Source organism: Oryzias melastigma, linkage group LG18, assembly GCF_002922805.2.
Source record: "Oryzias melastigma strain HK-1 linkage group LG18, ASM292280v2, whole genome shotgun sequence".
In the NCBI taxonomy this organism is placed as follows: domain Eukaryota; kingdom Metazoa; phylum Chordata; class Actinopteri; order Beloniformes; family Adrianichthyidae; genus Oryzias; species Oryzias melastigma.
In genome coordinates, this window is record NC_050529.1 from 10,798,581 (window position 1) to 10,806,539 (window position 7,959).

Genomic DNA, 7,959 nt, shown 5'->3' on the forward strand with positions numbered 1-7,959 from the left:
ATTTAGAGGATTAAATCATAGGACCATTAGTAAGGAAGCTCCACACTGAAGGTGGACCGACACATTTTATGATCTCTCAGTATTTTTATTTTTCTGCCATTTTCCCTGGTTTGACCATAAGAGAAATTAAAAGTGGTGACACAAGAGAACAGATCAGTTTTTGTTCTAGATGTACCACATTTGACACTAGGATGACATCTTCCTAATTTGTTTAATCAGAACCAAAAGCCTGGATTATTGGTCTTGTCTAACAGACACCATAACCGTTCAGACTGAATGTTTTTCCACATTGTTGAAAATGTTCACCCATCTTGATTAGAAATTCCTTCAAATAAATTGTTTACGATTCATTACAGCCTAATAATGACATTTTTTTTTATTTCTAGATCAACTGATTTTGGACATAGAACACCTTCTTTAAACTAACAAATTTATAGTGACCAAATAAACTTAACACTTAAAATTTAAATGCATTTACATTTAAATACTCAGCAGATGTTTGGTGTTGCTGATCTCTTTATTAGAAACATAACTAGTGGAGCTTGTAGAATCTGACAACAGGATTCTAAAATTCTTCTCGTTTTAGGTTTTCCTACTGTAAGCTTAAATCTATTTTAGACTTGATGTGTTTTCTGTTTCATTTCTTTCCACACGGCTCTGATATGGAGCTGACTGAAACAGTTGGACAGCTAGTTCTGGCTTTGTCACCTTCACATAAATCCCTGACATGGCTGTCTGGAGATATTTACAGATAGAGACAGCACCGGGGGACGGCAAAGTGCTGAGGTGAACCTCCTCTGGCCCCCACCCACGTTTTCCATCTGAAAGCGCCAGTATAAACATATACATCCCTATTTGCCAAATGGTAGCTGAGGTGCACGGCTGGCAACAAGAGGACGAGATGCATGAAACAATCCATCATGCCCAGAAACTGAAATAGCAAACCCAAACCTCCGTGGACCTTCTTTTCTCTGGCCGGAGAAGCAGGACTGTAAGAATGCCATATAGAACCCATGAGAAGCTGTAAGAGTATAGGATGAGAAACAACAAAAATACCCTCCTCTCGTGTTCCCCAGGCCTGGCAGGGGTTCTTATTGCCAAATATGTATCCATTACAGCCTTCCTCTGGTGCCCTCACATCAATACAGCCCAGAGAAAATCTGGTATGGTGGCACCTTCCATTGACAAAGCATGTCTGGGTGGGTCGATAGTGTATTAATATGGGACAATGGCGCTCGCCACGAGTCGCTCGCACCAGTAGGCCATGTCAGAGTCGGTAGCACGCCCAAGAGCTGCATGAATGGCCTTGAGCTCCGCCGGGGCAGCGGATGCTTCTTGTGTATGTGCTGGGACTGTTATCAAGCCCACAAGTCCCAATAACTGACTATCAGACCAAAGAGAGCAGGCGACAGAACAAGGGAGGGAGAAATTGTCCTCGGCTAACAATGTTACAGTCTGCCTGGGAACACTACAGCAAAGCAAATGCATCTGGGGGAATGGCCTGCCTGTTCATAGGGGTGTGGAGGGAGGCAGACACACTTCTGTACTTTAGAACAAGTTTGCTGAAAGCATGCACACAGGAGTTTTGTGTTATACGGCAGCTTCAACAAAGGAATTTAATATGTATTGACAAAAGAATAATTTAGAAGCTAAATGCTATGTGTTCTAGGGGGTCAAAACAGTGTGTAAAGATAAAAAATTTTTTATTTCCCAGTTGTCTTTTTAACCAAAATGAAAAAAAAAGTATAATTTTCTTGGAGCTCCAGGCCTCAAGGGTCGTATTCCTTCATGTTTTCCAACATACCCAGCTCTGGTGTGGCTGGACACACCTGAACCAGGTAATTATTCATAAATAGGCCTCGGATATCTGGAAATCATGCAGACCAGGCCTGGAGTTGCCTACCCCTGTTCTAGGACGTAAATTCTGCAGAGCGGTAGTAGTTCATTGGAAATTCACCTCGAAGTTGTGGGCGGGACTGTTTAAATGGAGCAACCTGTTCCCCTCCCCGTTGCTGAGACGTCTCCATGAACACACTCTGTTACAATCTTACAGCCCCTCAGAACCACAACCTAACATTAGCACAGCAACAAAAATGGCGGCAATGTTGGAGATACAGTCCAAATTCTCACCTGAATCCTACTAAAAAAACGATATTGTGCCGGAATATGTTTCTTTTGTTTTTCTAAACGCCGGATATGACGTCACCGATTTCAGGAAGTGAAAATCCAATCAATACGAACATTTCACAATGTCTATTTTTAACACACTGTGTTCTGATGAAAACAAAAAAGATGGTTTTTAAAAAAAAAATTACATTTTTTTTAATGTCTGTGGTCCATATTCACTAATGTACTGTACTGTATCGTCGCAAGCTGGTTTATCGCAAAGACTTTTGGGAAATTTTATTTCACTTAACTTCGAAATTTAAGGTTATGTCCGAATTCCTTACCTACTTAATATATAATGCGTTCACCATTTTCTAGTTTTGTCTGAATCTACTGTTCTAAAATCGAGTGCCCCAGAAATTAATGTGCATCTATATTCACTATATTAGCAGATATAGACCACAATGCATTGCGGTTGAACATTTTTTGCTAACAAAAAACAGGTTAAAAAATATTTTTTTTGATTAAAACTACCAAATTTTCATCATAAAATCACAGTGGAGTCAAAAAAAGACGAGAAAGACGGTAAACGCACTATAAACTCCACTATAGTGACTAGGGAAGGAATTCAGACATAGCCAAATATCAGCTCAGACGATCAAAACGGACATAGATCTAGTCAGAGAAGGAGATTATGGACCACCCAGCTTGTTTTCTACATCACAAATACAAATTGCTTTCTCAAATATTTAAATACAGTAAAGGAATACTTTGAAATGCAATTTTAGGCTACATTTTCTATGTATACGTCTTCTATCATCAGAAAAATTGTTACATTAAAACCAGTTTAAAACACCAAAAACTAGATTTTCATAGTAGTGGGTTTTCACAGGCCTCATCTTTCAGCACACATTGTAAAAAGTGAAATGTATCAATGAACAAAATGTCTGTAATTTGTTACATTTAAAAATATTAGTTTATATCAAAATTAAGTTGTTGAGTTAAATTTGCATTTACAGAAATGTTGTGAATTGATCCAACATTTCTCTTTTTACAGTGCAATCTGAAAGAACTTTCTATAAATTACCTTAAAATACCCTTTTTTTTAACCTTTTATTACTCCCAAGGTCTGTTTGTCGTCATTTTTGCCAATTCATTGTATTAGACAAACACATTTGTCCTTGCCTAATTGATTAAAAGTGCTATTTAAAAAAAATAAATAAATAAAAAAATGCTCGTCGGATCTTGCAAATGGATGTAAAATATTAATACATTTGCATTTTTTTTCACCTCAAACAACAGAAGAAATGTTGCTTTATATAAAGTAATTATCCGCACACTTCTAAATCTAGAAACTGGAAGTGACACCCTAAACCGTAAACACACATTTTCAGCCCTCCAGTTAAATGTTCTGTCTTGTGTACACATGTCCACACACATGCACGCCCACACGCGTGCAGGCGCGGTGATTTACTACTGCAGATGAGGCCCTGGGAGTACCTGTGCCACCACAGCACTCAAATCAAAGCTGTCAACAGGGACCCTGGAGGACGGGAGGCATCAGAAAATATCTCCATGGTTTTCCTCCTCACCATGACCTGTGTGTGTGTGTGCAGACGAGATGGTATGAGTGCATATATCTGGGAAATGTTTGAAAAGATGTGCAAAACCCTATCAGCTGGCTATGTGAGAGATTGGCGGGACGCCAGCACAGCCCGATTCAACCTCTCCCCCTCTGCTCGGCCGTTATATCTCAGGAAATATACGCCTTTGGATGCACGGTGGACGCCGGCTTGTTTACTTTCTAACAAACCTTGGTAGCTGAGTGGCATTTTCCATGATACAGCCGGGAAGATTGACTGTCGGCCGGTCCACAGTCCAGGTGCATTCTTTACAACCCCTGCTAGCTTTGCTCGCCGCCTTTTCCCACACAAACTCGGACACAGACGTTTGCGTATTCATACACATATGCAAATGCACACACACACACACTCCAGCCCATTTTCATCATAATGAATTGGCTGCTCCTCGTGTGCATGATATCTATCCCACTGCTGGATCCAATTTCCATGTTGATGAAACTGAATTTACAGTATAAATTCATCAAAGCATGCCGGTGTGTGAGGCGTCTGATAATACATCTGATGAGTGATTGCACGGGTTTTACTGTGCCATCATCGTTGTAATCACTGGAATCATTTGACCCTTATTTTTGGCGGTTTCGCTAGAGGTGCAACCTTCATACCTGGCACTATCTGTTTGCATGCAGGAGCGACTCGGGCGACGGTGCAAATTGATTTAGGGGAGGCAGAGAGGAGAGAAACACTATCAAGGTGGGTGCATTGTGTTTACCTGAGCCCCCATCCCCTTAACAAGCCACATGTATCTCATAATTCGCGTGTCAAAGTTGAGGCCCGGGGGCCGGATCCGGCCCTCCAGATCATTTTATTTTATTGTTATTAATGGACTGATGCTATCTTGCTCTTATTTCTATCTTGAATAATTTGGTTAAAATATTTAAAGGTATTTAAGGTTTAAGTTGATTTATCCTGGAATAATATTCCTGCCTTTTTATTATTCATAATAATGTTAAAAGGTTTCAGTTTTAAAGTTTTAAAAATTGGCATTCCGATTTTTGGACTATTTTGGAAATTACTGAGATTTTTGGGGCTATTTGGTAATTTAGCTATACATGCTAGCTGTTTTGGCCAATCTAGTCTTTTTTTTTATTATTTTTTTAGGGTATTTTAGAGTTATGCTAATTTTTACACGCTAGCTGTTTTGGCTAATTTAGGCATTTTTCAATTCATTAGGATTTTTTAGAGTTATGCTAATTTTTATACGCTAGCTGTTTTGACCTTTTTAAAAAAGTTTTTCAGGGTATTTTAGAGTTAGGCTAATATTTACATGCTAGCCGTTTTGGCTAATTTAGGCTTTTTTCAATTTATTAGAATTTTTTGGAGCTATGCTAACTTTACACGCTAGCTGTTTTGACCATTTTAAAAAAGTTTTTTAGGGTATTTTGGAGTTAGGGTAATATTTACACGCGGGTCTTTTTGGATAATTTAGGCTTTTTCAATTTATTAGGGTATTTTGAAGTAATGCTAATTTTAACACGCTAGCTGTTTTGGCTAAACTACTCTTTTATTTTAAGTTTTTTAGGCTAATTTGGTATTTAACTAATATTTTAGCAGGCTATCAGTGATTTCAACAATCAATTTTTGCATCTTTAGCTATCAGCACTAGCATCTTTAGTGGCAAAATTCAGCTTAAAGCATTCACACTAGCAATATTGCAGTAATTCTACATATCTAGTTTATAATTATGTTAAAAAGTTACGCTTTTATAGTTTTAAAAATTTCATTTTAGAGTGCTCAATACATGTTTATCCTCCTATCCTAGGTGTGTTTTCGATTTTTTGCCCCTTGTGTGATTAAGTTTGACACCCTCAACATAATTAATCCAGAAGATCATCATCAAAAATCCATAAACCAGCTTCCCCGCTTCCCTCCGCTTGTTATATTTGAAAAGAGAAGGCTTGAGAATTTTGCAAAATAATAAAAAAAAGAGTAGCGATACTGAGGGACTTTTTTGGGGGGGATAAACTGATATGGTTTCCAGACGTATGAGAATGTGAGCATGATGGATGACAGGGAGATTTAAGTTGGATCAGATTCTCCAAAAATTGCAAAAGAGGTCTTCTGGTTACACAGAAGACTGCATAGCATATGATGCAACGGATATATGCAGCTTACACTATACTGAGATCTAATTTGAAAAAAAAAAAAAAGACTGACTACTTTATTACTGATCAGTTTTGTCAGACTGTATGAAATCCATCTCAGCCGATTGAAGTTCCAAGGCTCAATTACTAATTTCTAAAGCCCATTATTTTCTGCCTGACATATATAGACATTGTCAGCCAGACATTTAGGCCTTCAGGCGTAGCTGGAGGATGGTATGAGAATCGACTGCCTGACTTTGATTCCCCTTCAACCAACTTGCTCTTTCTTCCAAGAGCTCTTCTTTTTTTTTCCTTTAGCCCATCATTGTGTTTCCGTCTCTCAAGAAGGAGTACTTTAATATGAGCATTCATCTTTAGAATGTGTCTGCTAGACTGTGTAACATATTATCACTGTTGGGGACCAGCTGGTTTTTTAGCTTCGCCTGTGTGGGGGTTGACAAAAGAGAGAGCTATCTGTCGAGAAGCCCCAATCTCCGGCAGAAAAGAGGCAAACTGGTGCAAAAGCTAGCAAAAAACATCATCAACACCACAAAAATTTGATTTAATATGAACCACTAATTCACTTTAAATTATTACATTTGAGCCTTTTTAGATGTCTAATTTTGTTCAATTAAACTCCAGATTTTTAATGTCAGAAATCTTGACCCTATCTGTTGTGGTGCTCATGCACTTTTTTTTTTGCGTGATGGTGATAGATGGGGCCTACGGATGAGCGGGCTGGGAGAGGGGATGTGACGAAGACTGGCCTTGAAGGAAAGAAAGTGAAAGGAAGATGTGGTCAGAGCAACGTGAACGAAAGGGAAAAGGGATAATGCATTAAATAAAGGGACGACGATGGTAGTTCGCCTTGAGCTCGGGACTAAACCCAGGCCATAGATTTAGTCCTGGGTCGATCCAGTGCCAGTATGGGAAGTAAACGGGACTTTTCCAAAAACTGGCTTCCAACAAATCTTTCTGAACATTAATATTTGAAGACTTTCAAAGCTAATTATGATCATTTATAGTAGATCCAATGTATGGTCTTTCAAGGAAAAGAGTGCACCGGATTATAAGGCGGACTGTAAGTGAATGGTCTATTTTCAAACTTAAGGTGCATCAAACTTTAAGGAGAACTAGCCAGAAAAAAAAGAGTCAAAAATAAGTTTCTTAACTGTGTATGGAAAATTGTGGTATAACTATAAAAAAACATATTCTGTATGAGTCCTCATCAGGGTCACAAACTAATATTTACCATACTTGATCTATTCTAGCATGACGAAAATCATGAGATTTTTTTCAAGGCACAATAACAGAGAAAAAAGCCGTGAAACTGCGTGAGCAGAGCTGTCTGAGCCTGCCATATATCTTTACATCTCATTGGATCTCGCAGATAAATGCGGGGATCTTGAGATGATGGCCCAATTGTAAAAGGGCCTGTGATTTTCTATAAGCATAACAAATGTCCCTCATCTCACCCTGTCAGTGAGGAACCTCATCCATTCAACTCCACTAGCATTTCACTTAAAGCCAAGGAAATGAAGGATCCCACTAGAGATCCTGAAAGACATCCATTACGATGAAAGGTTGGAGGTACATCAGAAGATGTTGACCCCTTCGCCCTTCTTTGTCTTCAGGGAGTGTTAGAGGTCACTGATTTGAACCCCTCTCGGAGCCAAGGGGGGGTCCAGACAGCGAGGTGACAAACATAAGAGAGAAGGATGTGAAGGTTTCTGGTGACAGAAGCAATCTTAAAAGGCCACGAGTTAAACACAGTTAGGATGCAGATGGAAAGATTAGGAGGTATTGGTTTGACAATTCTAAAATGAAGAAAAACAATTCCAAATTATTTCTACTACGCATAAAATAGGTATAAAGTCATTAACACGTGACTGCTGTGGCATAATTCCACTGATTCAAGCAACCATGTTATAACTTCTCCAAATTCATGGACAAACTGGAAATTAGTTATCAACGACACTAATCAACTAACAATTTATTTATAAAGGGAGAGTGAAATAAGTGTTAATTCTGAATAAATGTATACTTTGAGTCTTTAAGTCTATGTATTTTAAATTTTACAAAACACACTAACAAATTAACCCTTTGTCACTACACTGTATAGAACTAAA